General features: G+C 45.6%; 1 pseudogene; it reads left to right on the forward strand.

Moving 5' to 3' along the window:
• Positions 1-251: 251 nt before the first annotated feature.
• LOC139575321 (coiled-coil domain-containing protein 183-like) lies at positions 252-20,424 on the forward strand (annotated as a pseudogene).
• The last annotated feature ends 3,428 nt before the right edge of the window (positions 20,425-23,852 follow it).

Here is a 23,852-nt window from a genome sequence, read left to right on the forward strand (position 1 = left end):
TCTACTTATCCGATTCCTATTAGTGCTCAAGTTTTAGTCACATGCTGATAAATAATACAATTTAAAGATAGGCTACTGTTTCCATTACATTATTACCTCACGTGCCTGAGGCAATAAAACGTATCTCTGTTTAATTATGACGTCGAAATAGAATTATATCAATCCATGACACGGTTCTTCTATGCGTGGCAAAAATCTATTGAAAAGCGCCGATTTAAAAAAATGCATATTACAGCGAAAGGCAGGACAGTATGCAGTCAGCGGATACAAAGGCAAAGATACTGACTCTGCAAGAGCAGCGGCTCCGCGTACAACAATTAGGTAAAAGTCAGCGCTAGTTATGTCCACCGGTATTTCTAATAGTTCTATAAATGTACACGTTTAGTGTACATATAATATAATTAGTAATGTAATATTCCACATTGAAAATATAACAGGCCTACTCTACTAGTCGTGAAGTCCTATCACAAACCACTGTAGCCTATATACTGTGTATATATATACAGTACCCGTCAAAAGTTTGGACACACCTACTCATTCAAGGGTTTTACTCATTCAAGGGTTTTTCTTTATTTGTACTATTTTCTACATTGTAGAATAATAATGAAGACATCAAAACTATGAAATAACACATATGGAATCATGTAGTAACCAAAAAAGTGTTAAATAAATCGAAATATATTTTATATTTGAGATTCTTCAAAGTAGCTACCCTTTGCCTTGATGACAGCTTTGCACACTCTTGGCATTCTCTCAACCAGCTTCATAAGGTAGTCACCTGGAATGCATTTCTTAAAAGTTCATTTGTGGAATTTCTTTCCTTAATGTGTTTGATCCAATCAGTTGAGCCAATACGGAAAATGTCAAGAACTTTTAAAGTTTCCTCAAGCGCAGTCGCAAAAACCATCAAGTGCCATGATGAAACTGGCTCTCAAGAGGACCGCCACAGGAAAGGAAGACCCAGAGTTATCTCTGCTGCAAGGGATAAGTTCATTAGAGTTACCAGCCTCAGAAATTGCAGCCCAAATAAGTGCTTCAAAGAGTTCAAGTAATAGACACATTTCCACATCAACTGTTCAGAGGAGACTGTGTTTGAATCAGGCCTTTATGGTCAAATTGCTGCAAAGAAACCACTACTAAAGGACACCAATAAGAAGAAGAGACTTGCTTGGGCTAAGAAACACGAGAAATGGACATTAGACCGATGGAAATCTGTCCTTTGGTCTGATGAGACCACATTTGAGGTTTTTAGTTCTAACCGCAGTGTCTTTGTGAGACGCAGAGTAGGTGAACGGGATGATCTCCGCATGTGTGGTTCCCACCGTGAAGCATGAAGGAGGAGGTGTGATGGTGTGGGGGTGCTTTGCTGGTGACACTGTCTGTGATTTATTTAGAATTCAAGGCACACTTAACCAGCATGGCTACCACAGCATTTTGCAGTGATACGCCACCCCATCTGGTTTGCGCTTAGTGGGATTATCATTTGTTTTCAACAGGACAATGACCCAACACACCTCCAGGCTGTGTAAGGGCTATTTGACCAAGAAGGAGAGTGATGGAGTGCTATATCAGATGACCTGGCCTCCACAATCACCCGACCTCAACTCAATTGAGATGGTTTGGGATGAGTTGGACTGCACAGTGAAGGAAAAGCAGCCAACAAGTGCTCAGCATATGTGGGAACTCCTTCAAAACTGTTGGAAAAGCATTCCAGGTGAAGCTGGTTGAGAGAATGCCAAGAGTGTGCAAAGCTGTCATCAAGGCAAAGGGTGGCTAATTTGAAGAATCTCAAATATAAAATATATTTTGATTTGTTGAACACTTTTTTGGTTACTACCTGATATCATATGTGTTATTTCATAGTTTTGATGTCTTCACTATTATTCTACTAAGTAGAAAATAGTAAAAATAAAGAAAAACCCTTGACTGGTACTGTATAGATACAAATGAAGTCGGAAGTTTACATACACCTTAGTCAAATACATTTAAACTCAGATTTTCACAATTCCTGACATTTAGTCATAGTAAAAATTCCCTGTCTTAGGTCAGTTAGGATCACCACTTTATTTTAAGAATGTGAAATATCCGAATAATAATAGAGAGAATTATTTCTTTCAGCTTTTATTTCTTTCATCACATTCCCAGTGGGTCAGAAGTTTACATACACTCAATTAGTATTTGGTAGGATTGCCTTTAAATTGTTTAATTGACGCTAGGGGTCAGATTATTATTTATTTTTAAAATAACGTTCCCAAGGTAAACGGACTATTTCTCAGCTCCAGATCGTAGAATATGCATATAATTTACAGATTAGGATAGAAAAAACTCCAAAGTATCCAAAACTGTCAAAATATTGTCTGTGAGTATAACAAAACTGATTCTGCAGGCGAAAACCTGAGAAAATCTAACCTGGAAGTGATATATTTTATTTTTTTATCTGTGTTTCCTGGCCCGTCTTTCTTCCATTTAAAGGGGTATCAACCAGATTCTTTTTCCAATGGCTTCCTCAGGCTGTGACCAGGCTTTAGACATAGTTTCAGGCTTTTATTTTGAAAAATTTGCGAGATTTTTCAAAACTAGTCAGGTGTCCTCAGATTAGTTCCTGCGCGCGAGAGGGTAGCGCTCCATTTTCTTTTCCTCTCTTATTGAGTAGGTTACGGTCCGGTTGAAATATTATCGATTATGTTTGTTAAAAACAACCTGAGGATTGATTATAAAAAACATTTGACATGTTTCTACGACCATTACGGATACTTTTTGGAATTTTCGAACGGAACGAGGCTTTGGTTTTCTGAACATAACACGCAACCCAAATGGCGTTTTTTTGTTATAAAAGTAATATTTATCGAACAAAAATAACATTTGTTGTGTAACTGGGAGTCCCGTGAGTGCAAACATCCGATGATTGTCAAAGGTAAGCGATTAATATTATTGCTTTTCTGACTTTCGTGACCAAGCTAACCAAGCTAATATTAGGCTAACTGTTCTATCATTGATTGATACACTCACAAAAGCTTAGATTGCTTTCGTTGCAAAGCATATTTTCAAAATCTGACACGATAGGTGGATTAACAACAAGCTAAGCTGTGTTTTGGTATATTTCACTTGTGATTGCATGATTATAAATATTTTTAGTAATATTTTGCGCCCTGCAATTCAGCGGTTGTTTAGGAAAATGATCCCATAAAAGGGATCCGTTGCGCAGAGAAGTTAACTTCGGTCAAATGTTTCTGGTATCCTTCCACAAGCTTCCCACAATAAATTGGGTGAATTTTGGCCCATCCTTCCTGACAGAGCTGGTGTAACTGAGTCAGGTTTGTAGGCCTCCTTGCTCGCACATGCTTTTTCAGTTCTGCCCATAAATTTTCTATAGGCTTGAGGTCAGGGCTTTGTGATGGCCACTCCAGTACCTTGACTTTGTTGTCCTTAAGCCATTTTGCCACAACTTTGGAAGTATGCTTGGGTCATTGTCTATTTCGAAGACCCATTTGTGACCAAGCTTTAACTTCCTGACTGATGTCTTGAGATGTTACTTCAATATATCCACATCATTTTCCTCCCTCATGATGCCATCTATTTTGTGAAGTGCACCAGTCCCTCCTGCAGCAAAGCACCCCCACAACATGATGCTTCCACCCCCGTGCTTCATGGTTGGGATGGTGTTCTTTGGCTTGCAAGCCTCCCCTTTTTCCTCCAAACATAACTATGGTCATTATGGCCAAACAGTTCTATTTTTGTTTCATCAGACCAGAGGACATTTCTCCAAAAAGTACGATCTTTGTCCCCATGTGCAGTTGCAAACCGTAGTCTGGCTTTTTTATGGCGGTTTTGGAGCAGTGGCTTCTTCCTTGCTGAGCGGCCTTTCAGCTTGTGTCGATATAAGACTCGTTTTACTGTGGATATAGATACTTTTGTACCTGTTTCCTTCAGCATCTTCACAAGGTCCTTTGCTGTTATTCTGGGATTGATTTGCACTTTTCGCACCAAAGTACGTTCATCTCTAGGAGACAGAACGTGTCTCCTTCCTGAGCGGTATGACAGCTGCGTGATCCCATGGTGTTTATACTTGCGTACTATTGTTTGTACAGATGAACGTGGTACCTTCAGGCGTTTGGAAATTGCTCCCAAGGATGAACCAGACTTGTGGAGGTCTACAATTTTTTTCTGAGGTCTTGGCTGATTTCTTTTGATTTTCCCATGATGTCAATCAAAGAGACACTGAGTTTGAAGGTAGGCCTTGAAATACATCCAATTGACTCAAATTATGTAAATTAGCCTATCAGAAGATTCTAAAGGCATTACATCCTTTCTGGGAATTTTCCAAGCTGTTTAAAGGCACAGTCAACTTAGTTTATGTAAACTTCTGACCCATTAGTTTATGTAAACTTCTGACCCAGTGGAATTGTGATACAGTGAATTATAAATGAAATAATCTGTAAATAATTGTTGGAAAAATAACTTGTGTCATGCACAAAGTAGATGTCCTAACCGACTTCCCAAAACTATAGTTTGTTAACAAGAAATTTGTGGAGTGTTTGAAAAAGGATTTTAAATGACTCCAACCTAAGTGTATGTAAACTTCCGACTTCAACTGTATATATACTGTATATACTGTATATATGAGAGAATGGCTATCAGTCACACCTTGACATAATTGTATTGCAGAATATATGATACATAAAATGTACTCCATTGCCCATGAAATGCTCTATAGATTGCAGTGATTGTATTTATCACCCATCCTGTGCATGTTGTTTGATTACTTTTCCCTGTACATGATATCCACCTGGGTTCAGAGCTGCAGACCCAAGCAGAGTACAATGCTGCAAAGGAGATCTTAGAGAATGATCAGAAAGCTCCACAAGGTGGAAGCACCCTGGGCAGGTCACTGCCCAAGCCTGGACCATCAATTGATGTAGGCTTACATAACTTGAGCTCAGGCAGAGAGAGAGGTGGCAAGCTTGTAGCGACCCGTGCATAGACAATATTAGCTTTGTGAAGGCATCTAATGTTTGTAATAGCCCAGTTGTACATGCCAACTTGTATATAATATGCCAGCGTGTGTGTGTGCATAGAGTGTTGTGGAGTGGGAGAAGCGTCGACAGTGTACTCTGATAGAGCAGCACAACAAGCTGCAGTTTGCTGTCAGGGCCAAGGAGTCACAGCTGCTGGAGATGGAGCCGGATATGAAGTCCTGGAGCTGGACTCCATACCGGATGATGACGAGCAGCACTACGACCAGGTGACACTATATAGGGGACAGGGTGCCATTTGCGACATCCCCTTTAAAGAGCTAGCTTCTCACAGACTCAATTGTCCCCAAAAACCTATTGTAGAAGAAAGCAGTGTGAACCTTCAGAACCATGGACAGCACCACACACAGTTTTAACTGCTTAGTGGAGTTAGTGTGTGAATGGCCTTGTCCATGGTGCTGAAAGTTGACATTGAGTGACCTTGACCTATTACAAGACTCAAGTGAATAATGTCTAGGATCTAGGATCCAAGCTTTTCAACTGCACAGTCATTGGCCTAATATGTGTTTAAGATTGTTCTTGTGTGTTGACGTTTCTGTTCTATTGTCCCTTGGTAGCATGTGAGACAGCTGGAGGACAGCCTAGAAAACATGACCATCAAAATCACAGAGGCTGAGAGGATCCAAAAAACCTACCTGCGAGTCTGCGACCACCTACATCGGGTGTGCAACACTTACACATTCACAGATATCAGCCTTTCTTTGTGGACATTAAATCGAATTAAATGGTCAACATTGAATTCAAGTCTCCCTTGGGAGATATGCTGCGGTCAGTGTGACTACGTAGGACTGGCAGAGTTGTGTCTCTAACGGGACCCCACTACTTTTGACAAGAGCCCTGGTCAAAAGTATTGCACTATATAGGGAATATAATCCATTTGGGAAGCAGACAAATCCAGTTCCACTGTAACCCTTGTTTGGGTTATTTGTTCCTGGTTCAGGAGGTGTGTGAGATGCCCATGGCTCCGGATCAGCTGCAGAACTCAGTGGTCGGCGTGCAGTCAGAGCTAGGAAAGGTGGCGCACATGTCTCGCACCGCAGTGGCTGCTGTGGACTGCACTAAGGTGAGGCAAATCTGGGGGACCATTAGCCTTTAGCTCCCACTTGCCTATTGTGTGCTGTTTACTTGTAAGTGCTATCAATTTTATTACACACGTTGGCTACATGTCTTCGTATGATTGGGAAGAAAACAAGAGAAAAAAGGTCAGGCTCATCTGAAATACCAGCCATGACTCGTCATGAACTCCAGTATGTATTTTCCCACTGCAATTGTATGACGTGTCTGTCTGTCTGTCTGTCTGTCTTTCGCCACCAGAGTCAGCTGGTTCATGTGGAGAGGCAGCTATTGGTGGAACGCAGAATGATGGAGAAAGAGTTGACTGAAAGGAGGGGAGCGAAAGAGAAGGAGGTGGAGGGCTGGCTGGAGGGAGAGAGGGAGGGAGAGCGACGGAGCAGCAGAGTAGCCCAGAAGTTGAAAGAGCAGGCGAGAGAGGAAGAGAAGGAGAGAGAGACGGAGGAAGAGAGAAATAGGGAGGGAAAGAGAGGGATGGGCCTGTGTGGAACAGAGAAAGAAAGAGAGAGAGAGACAAATAAAGAGTGAGAGGGATGGACCTGTGGGAAACAGCGAGAGAACAGGAGAATGTAAGGAAAGATTGAAAGTGAACATGTTAGTCAAGAGGGACACTTAAATGCATATTGCGGTCAGTGAGTGTTGTTGTTTTATAGGGTTGGAGAGGGTCGTCTGCCAGACTGGCTGAAGATACGGCCCCTATCAGATGTATTACATCAGATGATCTTACACCGCAGGCACTTATGTATTAAAATAAACACAGTAAATATCAGTTCGCCAATGTCCAAATAGTACTCTATCTTGAAGACAGTAGTATTCTGAATCATAGATAACTTTGCATGAGCAAAGGCAATATGTAATGATATCCATATTCAGCGTGCTGCCCGTTTTCAGGTGCTCACCTTATATTTCCCCATGTTCAGCATTGAGATTGATGCTGAAATGATTTGTGTCTGTGTCGTGTTCTCCTGCAGCCCAGCAGACCGTCACGGCCCCCATTACTACACAGTCCGTCTTCAAACTGGTGGAGGATATTGGTGCTCTGAGAGAAGCCCTCAGCTGCACTGATCTGCAGGTATGGTGGCCCACGTGGATCATTTAGCCCTATTATATGCAACTTCTAAGAAGCACTCTTATAAGCAACGTGTTGCCTATCATGAATCTACTGTTTTAATATAAGCCACTGTTGCAAACAGTCCTTTGTAATTTCCCATGACACATTGATGTAGTTGTTTAATTTTGTTGAGTTATGTTGCAGTAATATCTAACCACACTGGGGTGTTGTAGTTTTTATTCAATGTAATATATTCGAACACTTACGGTATGTGTGACATTACAGAAAATACAAAGTTATTCAAACACACCCTAGGCCTGGTACCTGACCTGATAGTCTCTCTGAACAAAAAGTAAATCCACACGCTGCCAGTGATGGAAAAAGTACCCAATTGTCATACTTGAGTAACAGTAAAGACACCTTAATAGAAAATGACTCAAGTAAAAGTGAGTCACCCAGCACAATACTACTTGAGTGAAGTCTAAAAGTATTTGGTTTCAAATGTACTTAAGTATCAAAAGTAAATGTCATTGCTAAAATATACTGAAGTATCAAAGTAAAAGTATAAATCATTTCACATTCCTTATATTAAGCAAAGCAGACGGCGACATTTTTCTAGTTTTTATTTATTTACAGGCAGCCAACACTCAGACATAATTTACAAACGAAGCATTTGTGTTTAGTGAGTCCTCCAGATCAGAGGCAGTAGGGATGACCAGGGATGTTCTCTTGATAGGGACCATTTTCCTGTCTTGCTAAGGGAAAATGTTTGGAGTAAAAAGTCATTTTCTTCAACTGCATATATACACTGAGTGTACATAACATTAGGAGCACGTGCTCTATCCACGGCATAAACTGACTCAAATCAGATATATTTATGAAGCCCTTTTTACATCAGCAGATGTCTCAAAGTGCTTATACAGAAACCCATCTTAAAACCCCAAACAGGAAGCAATGCAGATGTAGAAGCACACTGGCTAGGAAACACTCCCTAGGAAGGCAGGAACCTAGGAAGAAAGCTAGAGAGGCACCAGGCTCTAAAAGGTGGCCAGTGTTCTTCTTGCTGTGCCGGGCGGAGAATATAAGAGTACATGGCCAAAATGTTCAAGCGTTCATAGATAATCAAGGTGGTTATAGAGGGTGCAACAGGTCAGTACCTCAGGAGTAAATGTCAGTTGGGTTTTCATAGCTGACCAGGGGAATCCAGGTGAAAGCTATGATCCCTTATTGATGTCACATGTTAAATTCACTTCAATCAGTGTAGATGAACGGAAGGAGACAGGTTAAAGAAGGATTTTTAAGCCTTGAGACAATTGAGACATGGATTGTGTATTTGTGCCATTCAGTGGGTGAAAGTGCAAGACAAAAGATTTAAGTGCCTTTGAACTGGGTATGGTAGTAGATGCCAGGCGCACCGGTTTGTGTGCGTCAAGAACTGCAACGCTGTTGGGTTTTACACGCTCAACAGTTTCCCGTGTGTATCAAGAATGATCCACCACCGACAGCACATCCAGCCAACTTGACACAGCTGTGGGAAGCATTGGAGTCAACATGGGCCAGCATCCCTGTGGAACGACACCTTGTAGAGTCCATGCCTCAATGAATTGAGTCTGTTCTGAGGGCAAAAGGGGGTGCAACTCAATATTAGGAATACTGGTGCCGGTAGTCTCTCTGAGCTGAGTATGTGTCGTCTACCTTTCCACCTGTCTGTCTAGGAGCTGGAGACACGGCAGGTCTCTCAGAAGGCCACCAGGGGCTTCCGGTGACGCAACTTAGGAAATAGCTGCCTAGTTTTTCGTACTGCACATCGGTTGGGCATTCCCCCCCCCAAATTCAAGTATTTACTCTGAGTATTATAATAACTTATGGAAAAGGGGAAAATAGGAAAAGGTCGCGGAGCTACAACAACAGCCCGTAACAAGACAGCAGAAGATATAATCGTCGATGAACCCGACATGGCTAATGCTAGCGCAAATAAGATAGCAGCAGCAAAAGAACCCTCATTTCGTGAGGTGATGAAGGAGGAATTGCGCGAGGCGCTCACAGGCTTACGAGAGGAACTTCGAGAAGATGTAAGAAAAGAACTAAATGAGTTCAAGAAGGACATTAACCAGAAACTTGAAGAAAACAAATTAGAACTTCACAGCATATCTACAAGAATGGGGGACGCAGAACAGCGCATTAGGGAAACGGACACATGGAACTTCGCAGTCAAGGAAATACTTGAACAGTCACTGAAAAGCCAACACGCACTACAGGCAAAAGTGACAGAACTCGAAGGTTTCTCACGTCGAAACAACATTAGACTTTATAACGTAGTAGAGGGCGCAGAAAAAGACTCTATGCCCAACTTCGTGGAGGGTCTATTCAAGGACATACTTGACGACGACACTGACCTGGGAATCGAGAGAGCACACCGAGCTCTGGCCTCAAAACCCCCCAGCGGCACCCCACCAAGATCCATAGTAGTACGGTTCCTAAAATTCTCAGTCAAAGAGAAAGTTTTACATGCTACCTGGAAAAAGCCTGTTAACTTCCAAGGCCAACGAGTGTTCTTTGATCATGACTACGCGGGAGAGATACTGAAAAGAAGGAAAGAATACACCCCCATTAAGAAAGCACTTAAAGAGAAGGGTATTCACTTCCAAACACCATACCCGGCAAAAATGCGGGTATTTCTGAAAAATGGCCCGGTTACATACGAGCATGCAGACGAGGCGGCTGAGGACCTGAAGTCAAGGGGCTTCCCAGTGGAGTATACCGCCAGGAGAAAGGCGACATCACCAGCGGAAAGACTCGAGCAGGCTCTCCCATGGATCGTTGTCAACAAGCAAGGTCATGGAGAAAGAGGGAAACCATCTCGGCGAGAGGACGTTCACATCCGAGAGAGACTCAGGCATTTCCAACAGGAAGATTTAAGACACTGAATCGGATTTAACAGAATGAATAGTTACCGCAGCTGTTAAGACTTTGGGTTGTTACGGTTGACATTGCAATAGATAAAATATCTCCCCTATTTTCCCCCAATGCTGAACAAGGGTGAGTAGCCAAAAGCATGTGTTCTTTATGAACACATTAAATAGCGTCACGTTAATAACATATATACACTGCTCAAACAAAATAAAGGGAACACTTAAACAACACAATGTAACTCCAAGTCAATCACACTTCTGTGAAATCAAACTGTCCACTTAGGAAGCAACACTGATTGACAATACATTTCACATGCTGTTGTGCAAATGGAATAGACAAAAGGTGGAAATTATAGGCAATTAGCAAGACACCCCCAATAAAGGAGTGGTTCTGCAGGTGGTGACCACAGACCACTCCTCAGTTCCTATGCTTCCTGGCTGATGTTTTGGTCACTTTTGAATGCTGGCGGTGCTTTCACTCTAGTGGTAGCATGAGACGGAGTCTACAACCCACACAAGTGGCTCAGGTAGTGCAGCTCATCCAGGATGGCACATCAATGCGAGCTGTGGCAAGAAGGTTTGCTGTGTCTGTCAGCGTAGTGTCCAGAGCATGGAGGCGCTACCAGGAGACAGGCCAGTACATCAGGAGACGTGGAGGAGGCCGTAGGAGGGCAACAACCCAGCAGCAGGACCGCTACCTCCGCCTTTGTGCAAGGAGGAGCACTGCCAGAGCCCTGCAAAATGACCTCCAGCAGGCCACAAATGTGCAGGCTCAAAGGCAACCAAATTACTAGCATGGAGACTCAGGAAACAACAAGCACAGAATACCATTTTTTAAATAAAAGACCCCAGAACAAAAAAGATCACATGCAAATGAGATGAAATACAGAATGCATTTGAATCATATTACACAAATCTGTACAAGCAACCAGAGAAGGCAGATGCACAGACAATAGAGCACTTTTTGAACTCTCTTGATCTCCCCTCAATTGGGACAGAGCAAAATGATAGACTAACTTTAGAAATATCCACCGAAGAGATTAATAAAGCAATATCTCAACAAAAAGTCAACAAGTCTCCAGGCACTGATGGCTTCCCTTCAGAATGGTTCAAGACCTTCAGAGAACAATTAGCACCTCTACTTAAGGCCTGTTTTAACTGGACTCTGAGGGAGGGGGGTCTCCCACCGTCATGGAAAGAGGCCATCATATCTGTAATCCCAAAAGAGGGTAAAGATAAGAAAGAATGCAGTTCATATAGACCTATCGCAATTCTTAACACAGATTATAAACTATATGCATCAATAATAGCCAAAAGAATGGAGAACATAATCCCAGAATTGATTGACGGAGATCAAACTGGTTTCATACAAAATAGGCAGACACAGGACAATATAAGGAGAACACTACATGTCATGGACCACATTACTCAGAATAAGACAAGTGCAATATTAATCAGTCTAGATGCAGAAAAAGCATTTGATTCAGTGGGATGGGGTTATCTATTCCAAGTTATGTAAAGATTTGATTTCAACAAAGAAGTGATACAGTGCATCAAAACACTGTATTCATCTCCGACCGCTAGAATAAAGATAAATGGACATTTGACACGAACGATAAAATTAGAGCGAGGGGCAAGACAAGGCTGTAATCTTCCACCCACGCTCTTCTCCTTGTACCTCGAACCATTAGCACAGGCAATAAGACAGGACCCAACCTTAGAGGGAATAACAATAAGAGATAGTGAACATAAGATATGCATGTATGCTGATGACGTTCTGTTATTCCTTAAAGACCCAGGCTCAAGCGTACCTAGATTGATGGATGTTCTACAAACATTTGGAACATATTCAGGGTATGTGCTTAACGTACACAAGACCCAAGCCCTAGTATATAATTATACCCCACAGGAAGAGCTGAAGAGTAGGTATAACTTCACCTGGACCTCTTCATCCATTAAATATCTTGGAGTATACCTACCAAAAGATACACCCAAACTTTATTGCATGAATTACGATCACATCAACAAGAAAATATATGATGACCTAGACAGGTGGAACTCACTTCCCTTAGATCTTAGTAGTAGAATTGAAACAATCAAAATGAACATCCTGCCGAGGTTACTGTATTTAGAAAATCCCACCTAAACAGTTTAGGGAATGGGATAAACGGATATCAAGGTTTATCTGGAACAGTAAGAGACCAAGAACTAGATATACAACATTACAATTATCCAAAAAACTGTGGGGGTATGGCCTTACCAAATCTAAAAGATTATTATGTGTCAGCCCAATTGAGACCTCTGGTTTGTTGGTGCAATTCAAAATACGAATCCAAATGGAAAGACATCGAGACTACTTTGACAGAGATACCCATACAGTCAGTTTTGGGAAATAAGGACATGGTAAAAGAAATATACAATAGACAAAATCAGTGGATTAATTTCTCTCTGAAGACATGGTTTAGGGTAGTTAAGCAAAATCATTTAGACAGAGAGATCAAACTGCTGAGTTAGCCCGCATACAACCCCAGCTTCATCCCTGCAACTCAGGACAGCAGATTTAAACAATGGACGCAGAAAGGCATCACATCATTCAGTACAATTATAAGGAATGGGAACCTAGATAACTTCCAGGACCTAAGTAAAAAAACATGGCTTGGATAAACAAGATTTTTACAGATACCTAAAAGTCCGACACTATTTCTTAAGGGAGATAAAAGTGACTGACCCTCGAGCACCTCCAAAATTAATCCAAGTATTCACTAACGCATACAACTTGGGGAGTAACAAAAAAACTATTTCAAATCTCTACTTGGGTTTTCCATCCTCAAAGAAACATTCTACAAACTATATTAAAAAGAAATGGGAGGAGGAACTTAACATTGAAATAACTGATGAAACATGGTTGAACATATTAGAGACTCAACAAAGCTCCACCAACTCAAGATCATGGAGAGAATTCTGTTGGAAGAATGTTATACGTTTCTTCATAACACCTAAACTGAAATCAAAACAGACTGGCTCACCACACCCTTGTTGGAGAGAATGCGGTCTATTGAGGGCGGACCACTCTCATATTGTCACAATTCCAATGGTGAAATGAAGGAGTCAGGTGCAGAGAGCAGGGTAGTTCCGAGCAAGTGGAATTTATTATTTCACCCAGAAATAATCTATGAGACGGCTACGCCACACAACAAAGGGCGCGTCAAAAAATACAGTCCAACATAAAATAGGACTGAATCCACTATGTAAATCACCACCACAAAAAACAGAATAACAAGCCCGCACAAAAGTCGGCGGGCCAACTGGGTTTAAATAACACCCTAACCCTAAACACAAAACAGGTGTAACCAATTAGACAAACCTAAATGAAAACAGAAAAGGGGATCGGTGGCAGCTAGTAGGCCGGAGACGACGACCGCCGAGCGCCGCCCGAACGGGAAGAGGCACCATCTTCGGCGGGATTCGTAACAGTACCCCCTTCCCGACGCACGGCTCCCGCAGCGCGCCGACCTCGGCCTCGAGGACGACCCGGAGGGCGAGGAGCAGGGCGATCCGGGTGGAGGCCAGAACCTGTCCCCTGGTGCGAACACAGGGGCCTCACTGCGGTGGCGGTCAGCGCTCCTCTTCTGCCGTTCACTGGCCTGCCTGAGAGAGTCCTGGACTGCCCGCCAGGTCTCTCTAGAGCGCTGTACCCACTCCTCCACCGCAGGAGCGTCGGTCTGGCTCTGATGCCACGGAGCCAGGACCGGCTGGTACCCCAGTACGCATTCAAAGGGCGACATGTTCGTTGATGAGTGGCGGAGTGAGTTCTGGGCCAACTCTGCCCACGGGACGTACCTTGCCCACTCTCCTGGCCGGGCCTGGCAATACGACCTCAGAAAACTACCCACTTCCTGGTTCACTCTTTCCACCTGCCCATTACTTTCGGGGTGATACCCAGAGGTAAGGCTGACCGAGACCCCCAGACGCTCCATAAACGCCCTCCACACCTGGGACGTGAACTGGGGACCTCGATCAGATACGATGTCCTCCGGCACCCCGTAATGCCGGAAGACGTGGGTAAATAGAGCCTCCGCAGTCTGTAGGGCCGTAGGGAGACCAGGCAATGGGAGGAGACGACAGGACTTAGAGAACCGATCCACAACGACCAGAACGGTAGTGTTCCCCTGAGATGGAGGAAGATCAGTCAGAAAATCTACCGATAGATGAGACCATGGCCGTTGTGGAACCGGGAGGGGTTGTAACTTCCCTCTCGGTAGGTGCCTAGGAGCCTTACTCTGTGCGCATACCGAACAGGAGGAGACATAGAGTCTCACGTCCTTAGCCAAGGTGGGCCACCAGTATTTCCCCCGAAGACCCCGCACTGTCCTCTCAATCCCCGGATGACCCGAAGAAGGTAGTGTGTGAGCCCACCGAATCAATCGATCACGGACATCAAGCGGTACGTACGTAAGGCCAGTTGGACACTGAGAAGGCGCAGGTTCTACCCTCAACGCCCGCTCGATGTCCGCGTCCACCTCCCATACCACCGGGGCCACCAGCCAAGAGGCTGGAAGGATGGGAGTCGGATCGATGGGCCGGTCCTCGGTGTCATAGAGACGGGACAGCGCGTCGGCCCTAGTGTTGAGGGAACCTGGTCTATAAGAGATCGTAAATCTAAAACGTGTAAAGAACATGGCCCACCTAGCCTGACGCGGATTCAGTCTCTTCGCCGCTCGGATATACTCCAGATTGCGGTGGTCAGTCCAGATGAGGAAAGGGTATTTAGCCCCCTCAAGCCAGTGTCTCCACACCTTCAGGGCTTTTACCATAGCTAGTAACTCCCGGTCCCCCACATCATAGTTCCGCTCCGCCGGACCCAGCTTCTTAGAAAAGAAAGCACAGGGACGGAGCTTCGGTGGCGTGCCCGAGCGCTGTGATAGCACGGCTCCAACACCAGCCTCGGACGCATCCACCTCCACTATGAACGCTAATGAAGGGTCCGGATGCGCCAACACGGGAGCCTCAGTAAACCGTGCCTTCAACTGGTTGAAGGCTCCCTCTGCCTCGGCCGACCACCGTAGACGCACCGGCCCCCCCTTCAGCAGTGAGGTAATGGGCGCCGCCACTTGGCCAAAACCCCGGATAAACCTCCGGTAGTAATTGGCAAACCCTAAAAACCGCTGCACCTCCTTTACCGTGGTCGGAGTCGGCCAATTACGCACGGCGTTAACGCGGTCACACTCCATCACCACCCCTGAGGTGGAAATGCGATAACCCAGGAAGGAAACGGCTTGTTTGGAGAACACACATTTCTCAGCCTTGACGTATAGGTCATGCTCCAGCAGCCGCCCAAGGACCCTGTGCACCAGAGAGACATGCGCGGCGCGTGTGGCAGAATAGATCAAGATGTCATCAATATATACTACCACACCCTGCCCGTGCAAGTCCCTGAGAATCTCATCTACAAAGGATTGGAAGACGGCTGGAGCATTCTTTAACCCATACGGCATGACGAGGTACTCATAGTGGCCTGATGTGGTACTAAACGCTGTTTTCCACTCGTCTCCTCCCCGAATACGCACCAGATTATACGCGCTCCTGAGGTCCAGTTTTGTGAAAAAACGCGCTCCGTGGAATGATTCCACCGCCGTAGCGATGAGAGGTAGCGGATAACTAAATCCCACTGTGATTGAATTGAGACCTCGATAATCAATGCACGGACGCAGTCCTCCCTCCTTTTTTCTCACAAAAAAGAAACTCGAGGAGGCGGGTGACATGGAGGGCCGAATGAACCCTTGTCTCAGAGCTTCCATGACATATGTCTCCATAGCCAACGTCTCCTCCTGTGACAATGGGTACACGTGACTCCTGGGAAGTGCAGCGTTCTCCTGGAGGTTTATCACGCAATCCCACCGTCGATGAGGTGGTAATTTGGTCGCTTTTTTCTTACTAAAAGCGATAGCCAAATCGGCATATTCTGGGGGAATGCGCACAGTGGAAACCTGGTCTGGACTCACCACCGACGTGGCACCGATGGAAACTCCCACACACCTACCTGAACACTCCTCTGACCACCCCCGAAGAGCTCCCTGTCTCCAGGAAATGAGGGGATTGTGAATGGCTAGCCAGGGAACCCCCAACACCACTGGAAACCCAGGTGAATCAATAAGGTAGAAACTAATCTGCTCCCTATGATCCCCCTGCGTTACCATGTCCAGCGGAATCGTGGCCTCCCTGATCAGCCCTGACCCTAACGGTCGGCTATCTAAGGAGTGCACAGGGAAAGGTGGGTCTATCTGCACCAGCGGAATACCCAACTTACGGGCGAGTCAGCGATCCATAAAACTCCCAGCTGCGCCTGAGTCGACTAGCGCCTTATGCTGGAGAGAGGGGGAAAACGCAGGGGAAAAAATAACCAAAAACATGTGACCGACAGGAAGCTCTGGGTGAGTCTTGTGCCTACTCACCTGGGGTGGCCGAGAAGTATTCCGCCTGCCATCTCTACTCCCAGAGGCACTCCTCCAGCACCGGTCCGAAGTGTGTCCTCTTCGGCCACAATAGGTGCAAGAGAAGCCACCTCCTCCGGCCCCCCTAGATGCAGCCCCTCCCAACTCCATCGGAGTTGGAGCGGGAGGGCTGGGAGGTGGAACTGACAGGACCCCCTCTGAACGCCCGCGGGCAGCTACCAGGTTGTCCAGTCGTATTGACATGTCAATAAGCTCATCGAGGGAGAGTGTAGTGTCCCGACAAGCTAGCTCCCGACGGACGTCCTCCCGAAGGCTACATCGGTAATGGTCCATCAGGGCCCTGTCATTCCACCCCGCACCAGCAGCCAAGGTCCGGAACTCCAACGCGAAGTCTTGCGCACTCCTCGTCTCCTGTCTGAGGTGGAACAGTCGCTCACCCACCGCACGGACCTCCTGAGGGTGGTCAAATACGGCCAGAAAGCGGCGGATGAACTCTGGGTAGTGGTCTCGAACCGAGTCTGGGCCGTTCCAGACCGCGTTAGCCCATTCCAGGGCTCTACCCGTCAGACAGGAGATGAGGAGGCTAACACTCTCCTCTCCCGAGGGAGTCGGATGAACAGTAGCCAAGTAGAGCTCCAACTGGAGCAAAAACCCCTGGCACCCAGCCACCGCTCCGTCGTACTCCCTCGGGAGCGCGAGACGCAACGCGCCGGAACCAGACGCTGACGTGGAAGGAGTAGGTTGCGACGTCCGTGAAGGAGCTGGGGTAGACGTCGGGAAACCACTCCTCTCCCATCGCTCCATCCTCTCCATCATCATGTCCATCGCCGACCCAATCCTATGGAGAACGGCGGTGTGATGGAGGACACGCTCCTCCATCGATGGAAGAGGGGTGGTTGCTGCTTCTGCTGACTCCATGGTTGGTGCGGGCTTCTGTCACAATTCCAATGGTGAAATGAAGGAGTCAGGTGCAGAGAGCAGGGTAGTTCCGAGCAAGTGGAATTTATTATTTCAACCAGAAATAATCTATGAGACGGCTACGCCACACAACAAAGGGCGCGTCAAAAAATACAGTCCAACATAAAATAGGACTGAATCCACTATGTAAATCACCACCACAAAAAACAGAATAACAAGCCCGCACAAAAGTCGGCGGGCCAACTGGGTTTAAATAACACCCTAACCCTAAACACAAAACAGGTGTAACCAATTAGACAAACCTAAATGAAAACAGAAAAGGGGATCGGTGGCAGCTAGTAGGCCGGAGACGACGATCGCCGAGCGCCGCCCGAACGGGAAGAGGCACCATCCTCGGCGGGATTCGTAACACATATCTTTTGGTCCTGCCCCGCAATCGAAACTTACTGGGGAGAAATAAGATCTAACATTGGAAAAATTATGGGATTTGACATAGAACAAACATTCATTTCTTTGTATTTGGGTGAAATACCTGATAACTTACACAATAGAGAAAAGTACCTCTTGAAGGTCCTACTGGCAGCCAGTAAAAAGGCTATCACTAGGAAATGGCTACAAAAAGACCCTCCCACAGTGACACAATGGATAGACATTGTAGAAGAAATACACCACATGGAGCGTATGACCTTTGCTTTAAGAACTCAACAGGAGAGAGGTCAGGAATACTGGGAGAAATTGGTTTCATACTTGGAAAAGGTCTAATTCAAAGATGCTAATGTAACTAATATGATGATATGATGATGAAGGTATGAAGTGCACTGTAACTGCCAGATCTTTTTTGTTCTTTTATTTTACTTATTTGTACTTTCTTTGTGTTCCTACAATAAAAACAAAGTATAAAAAAAAAGAAGGCCACCAGGGAGCAGCTACACACCAAGATGACCCAGTGTGAGGATCTGGTCAGAAAGAGCATGGAGACCTTGGCTACCCTTGATCTCCAGTACGCCCAACTCAAGTTCAGCGCCGGACCCGGCTCTGACAGGTACAGTAGAGCCACAGAAAAGTAGTACTTCTGCGTCATCCATAGAAATAGAGGAGAAGATCTGAAGGTCCTTCAGATCTCAGGCCTCAGACCTTCTTCTCCAGTGGGTTTTGCAAAAGGAGGCGAGGAGAGAGCATGCGAGGAATCGAGGAAACACAATTGAGATTCACCCTCTGTGTTTTCCTCAAGGTTTGAGCAGGAAGAGGACCGTTGCAGCCAATGGGAAGCCAAGCTGGGCAAGGCCCAATCTGTGCTGCATGGGGTGGAGCAGGGTGTCAACAACCTGTGCTTCAGGATTAGCTGTGTGCATGTGAAGGTAGCCATTTTAGATGGACAGCTCAGTCTCATCTGGCCCTTTTGTGGTCACCAAGAAAAACAATCCCCTGGTCACCTATCAGCCAGAAAATGTGTTTGGGCATTCCTCAAGGCTCTGTTCTTGGACCACTACTGTTCTCATTATAGAAACTAGCCCTTGGTGATGTTATTCAGGAATAGAGAGGATTCTAAAGCAAATGTTTTTGCCTTGCTTTAGGACTCTCCCAGGGAGTTGGGGGATCTGGATGCCACCGAGAAGCTGAGGGAAATCGGTGTCCGTCCGCTCACACTGCAGACCACAGCTTCAGAGAAGACTGAGGAAAACACTGCCGACCATGAGAAGGTGACACACTGGTTTCATTTCATTCCTTAGCTCTGATTGTCCTCCCTTAGCTCTCATCTCTGTCTACATCTTCTCTGAGCCCGAGTCTCTCAACTCTCCCCTCAAAGCTTGAGTTCTCACTTTTTCTTTCTGGTCTCACCTCTGATACTGTGGTCTCAGTTCAGTTCAATCTCATCCCTCATCCGTCTCCCCTGTGGTCTCACCCTTCTCCCCTCTGGTTTCACCTCTTTGGTCTCACCCCTCTCCCCTGTAGTCTCACCCCTTTCCCCTCTGTTCATACCCCTGTGGTCTCACCCCTCTCCCCTCTGGTCTCACCCCTCTCCCCTCTGGTCTCACCCCTCTCCCCTGTAGTCTCACCCCTCTCCCCTGTAGTCTCTCCCCTCTGGTCTCACCCCTCTCCCCTGTGGTCTCACCCCTCTCCCCTGTGGTCTCACCCCTCTCCCCTGTGGTCTCACCCCTCTCCCCTGTGGTCTCACCCCTTTCCCCTCTGTTCTTACCCCTCTGGTCTCACCCCTCTGGTCTCACCCCTCTCCCCTGTGGTCTCACCACTCTGGTCTCACCACTCTCCCCTCTGGTCTCATCCCTCTCCCCTGTGGTCTCACCCCTCTCCCCTCTGGTATCATCCCTCTCCCCTCACCCCTCTCCCCTGTGGTCTCACCCTCTGCCCTCACCCCTCTGGTCTCACCCCTCTGCCCTCACCCCTCTGGTCTCACCCCTCTCCCCTGTGGTCTCACCCCTTTCCCCTCTGTTCTTACCCCTGTGGTCTCACCCCTCTCCCCTCTGGTCTCACCTCTCTGGTCTCTTCCCTCTCAGCTCAGGTGTGGAGCTCCCTGGAGCAGAGCATCATGATGGAGCCCAGAAACCCCAAGAGGGCCAGCAGCCCAGTTGACAACAGCGCCACAGAAGGTATGTTTTTTTTTCTTGGATGTATTGTTCTGCATGGCTTTAAGTCTATTGTAAACAACAGCTTATTAACAGCTGGTATCCATTCCTGTATGTTTGCATAATGGCTGTTTAGTGCTTTGCTAATAGTGTTTTCTTGTTGCTTGTTGTGTCTAATGGCTCCTCTATCACCTGCTCCCTTCTTCCGTCTCAGACACGTTCCAGTTCCGCAGCCTGGAGGAGGACTGCTCCCTGTCCCGCGAGGAGATCAAGCGTCGCAGTATCCATCTGATCGAGGGCCCACCAACCCAAGAAGAAAGCCCCGAGGGGCACCAAGAAGAGCTAGAGGCACGTTTCAGAGAGAAGGACCAGACAGCCTGACAGCTGTGGCCCTCTACATCCTACAGGGAGTAAGGCTGAGGAAATAATAAACGGACTCATAGTATGATTTTGCTTTCTTTGTTGTCTACTTCATAGCTGAGTTTCTTACTGCTATGTTAAGGATTTGGTAGGGTCACAAATCAGGGAGATTAGAGTAAGGTCGAGTTAACACAAAGTTATGTTTTTACAATCTCTCCGCCCCTCTCTGCAATTAGGTAACACTTGCATACGTTGACACGGCAATTCATAAAACACATCATCTGGGATATACTCAAACCGTGGAAAAACAGTGCGCTGGAGTGCGATAGTGTGAGATCGCACCTCTCATAAACCATTGGGTGGTGGCATTAAGCAGAACATTCTGAAGTGTGGCGTGTGTAAGACGGAGAGGGGGATATGGAACCGTGGTTGAATATGAGAGGCAGAGGAATATGAAAGTGATGGAAGAACTAGTAGGGGAGTTGAAAGAGGAGTGCGGGATGGGAGGGACAGTGGCCATCTTGCTTAATGGCTTGGTTTGACATTCCCTTTGTTTATAAGGCTAGAAACATACAGAACTAATGATTCCCCCTCAGTGATAAACACACAATACAAACCGAACCTTGTTTAGATAGACAGCTATTTAGGTGAAATTGGATCAGAGAGATGGAGACATGGATTGGCATGTGACTGAGAAAAAGGGGTCAATATAATATAATACTGTAATTGGGTCATGCATGGAGTAGAGCAATGTGAAACATAGAGTCCGAAACTGGCTGAGGCAGGTGATACAGCGACTAGGGAGCTTCTGTATCTGGAACTGGAACTAACTAAACTAAGGCTGCATCCCAAATGGAGCACCCTATTCTCTTTATAGTGCACTACTTTTGACTAGGGCCCAATGGGTGCCAATTAGGATGCATTTTAAACTATTTCCTCCTGGAGGGAGGAGACAGAAATATATATATATACGTATACTGTATATACAGTTGAAGTCAGAAGTCAGAAGTTTACATACACCTTAGCCAAATACATTTTAACTCAGTTTTTCACAATTCTTGACATTTAATCCTAGTAAAAATGCCCTGTCTTAGGTCAGTTAGGATCACCACTTTATTTTAAGAATGTGAAATGTCAGAATAATAGTAGAGAGAATGTTTTATTTCAACTTTTATTTCTTTCATCACATTCCCAGTGGGTCAGAAGTGTACATACACTCAATTAGTATTTGGTAGCATTGCCTTTAAATTGTTTAACTTGGGTCAAACATTTCGGGTAGCCTTCCACAAGCTTCCCACAATAAGTTTGGTGAATTTTTACCCATTCCTCCTGACAGAGCTGGTGTAACTGAGTCAGGTTTGTTGACGTCCTTGCTCGCACATGCTTTTTCAGTTCTGCCCAGAAATGTTCTATAGGATTGAGGTCAGGGCTTTGTGATGGCCACTCCAATACCTTGACTTTGTTGTCCTTAATAAGCCATTTTGCCACAACTTTGGAATTATGCTTGGGGTCATTGTCCATCTGTAAACAATTGTTGGAAAAATAACTTGTGTCATGCACAAAGCAGATGTCCTAACCGACTTGGCAAAACTATAGTTTGTTAACAAGAAATTTGTGGAGTGGTTGAAAAACGAGTTTTAATGACTCCAACCTAAGTGTATGTAAACTTCCGACTGTCAACTGCGTTTATTTTCAGCAAACTTAACATGTGTAAATATTTGCATGAACATAACAAGATTCAACAACTGAGAGATAAACTGAACAAGTTCCACAGACGTGACAAACAGAAATGGAATAATGTGTCCCTGAACATAGGGGGGGTCAAAATCAAAAATAACAGTCAGTATCTGGTGTGGCCACCAGCTGCATTAAATACTGCAGTGCTCCTCCTCCTCATGGACTGCACCAGATTTGCCAGTTCTTGCTGTGAGATGTTACCCCACTCTTCCACCAAGGCACCTGCAAGTTTCCAGACATTTCTGGGGGGAATGGCCCTAGCCCTCACCCTCTGATCCAACAGGACCCAAACGTGCTCAATGGGATTGAGATCCGCGCTCTTCGCTGGCCATGGCAGAACACTGACATTCCTGTCCTGCAGGAATTCACGCACAGAACGAGCAGTATGGCTGGTGGCATTGTCATGCTGGAGGGTCATGTCAGGATGAGTCTGCAGGAAGGGTACCACATGAGGGAGGAGGATGTCTTCTCTGTAACACACAGCGTTGAGATTGCCTGCAATGACAACAAGCTCAGTCCGATGATGCTGTGACACACCGCCCCAGACCATGATGGACCCTCCACCTCCAAATCGATCCCGCTCCAGAGTACAGGCATCGGTGTAACAACATTTCTTCAACGATAAACGCAAATCCAACCATCCAACCATGTGCTCATAGGCGACATTGTTGCCAGTGATGTCTGGTGAGGACCTGCCTATTGCGGACAGTCTGAGCACTGATGGAGGGATTGTGCGTTCCTGGTGTAACTCAGGCAGTTGTTGTTACGATCCTGTACCTGTCCCACAGGTGTGATGTTCGGATGTACCGATCTTGTGCAGGTGTTGTTACACGTGGTCTGCCACTGCGAGGACGATCAGCTGTCCGTCCTGTCTCCCTGTAGCGCAGTCTTAGGTGTCTCACAGTACAGACATTGCAATTTATTTCCCTGGCCACATCTGCAGTCCTCATGCCTCCTTGCAGCATGCCTAAGGCACATTCACGCAGATGAGCAGGGACCCTGGGCATCTTTCTTTTGGTGTTTTTCTGAGTCAGTAGAAAGGCCTCTTTAGTGTCCTAAGTTTTCATAACTGTGACCTTAATTGCCTACCGTCTGTAAGCTGTTAGTGTCTTGACAACCGTTCCACAGGTGCATGTTCATTAATTGTTTATGGTTCATTGAACTAGCATGGGAAACAGTGTTTAAACCCTTTACAATGAAGATCTGTGAAGTTATTTGGATTTTTACGAATTATCTTTGAAAGACAGGGTCCTGAAAAAATGATGTTTCTTTTCTGGGTTTTTGTTTACAGTACCAGTCAAAAGTTTACCAGTCAAAAGTTTTAGAACATCTACTCAGTTTTTCTTTATTTTTACTATTTTCTACATTGTAGAATAATAGTGAAGACATCAAAACTATGAAATAACCCATTTGGAATCATGTAGTAATCAAATCAGTGTTAAACATATCAAAATCTTTTTTATATTTGAGATTCTTCAAAGTAACCACTCTTTGCCTTGTCAGCTTTGCACACTCTCACCCAGCTTCACCTGGAATGCTTTTCCAACAGTCTTGAAGGAGTTACAATGACGGCCTACTCTGGCCAAACCCTCCCCTAACCCGGACGACGCTGGGCCAATTGTGCGCCGCCCTATGGGACTACCGATCACATTCGGTTGTGATACAGCCCAGGACCGAACCAGGGTCTGTAGTGACGCCTATAGCACTGCATCGGGATCAGATCTGTGTAGATCAGT

Source organism: Salvelinus alpinus, chromosome 5 (assembly GCF_045679555.1).
Source record: "Salvelinus alpinus chromosome 5, SLU_Salpinus.1, whole genome shotgun sequence".
Classification (NCBI taxonomy): Eukaryota; Metazoa; Chordata; class Actinopteri; order Salmoniformes; family Salmonidae; genus Salvelinus; species Salvelinus alpinus.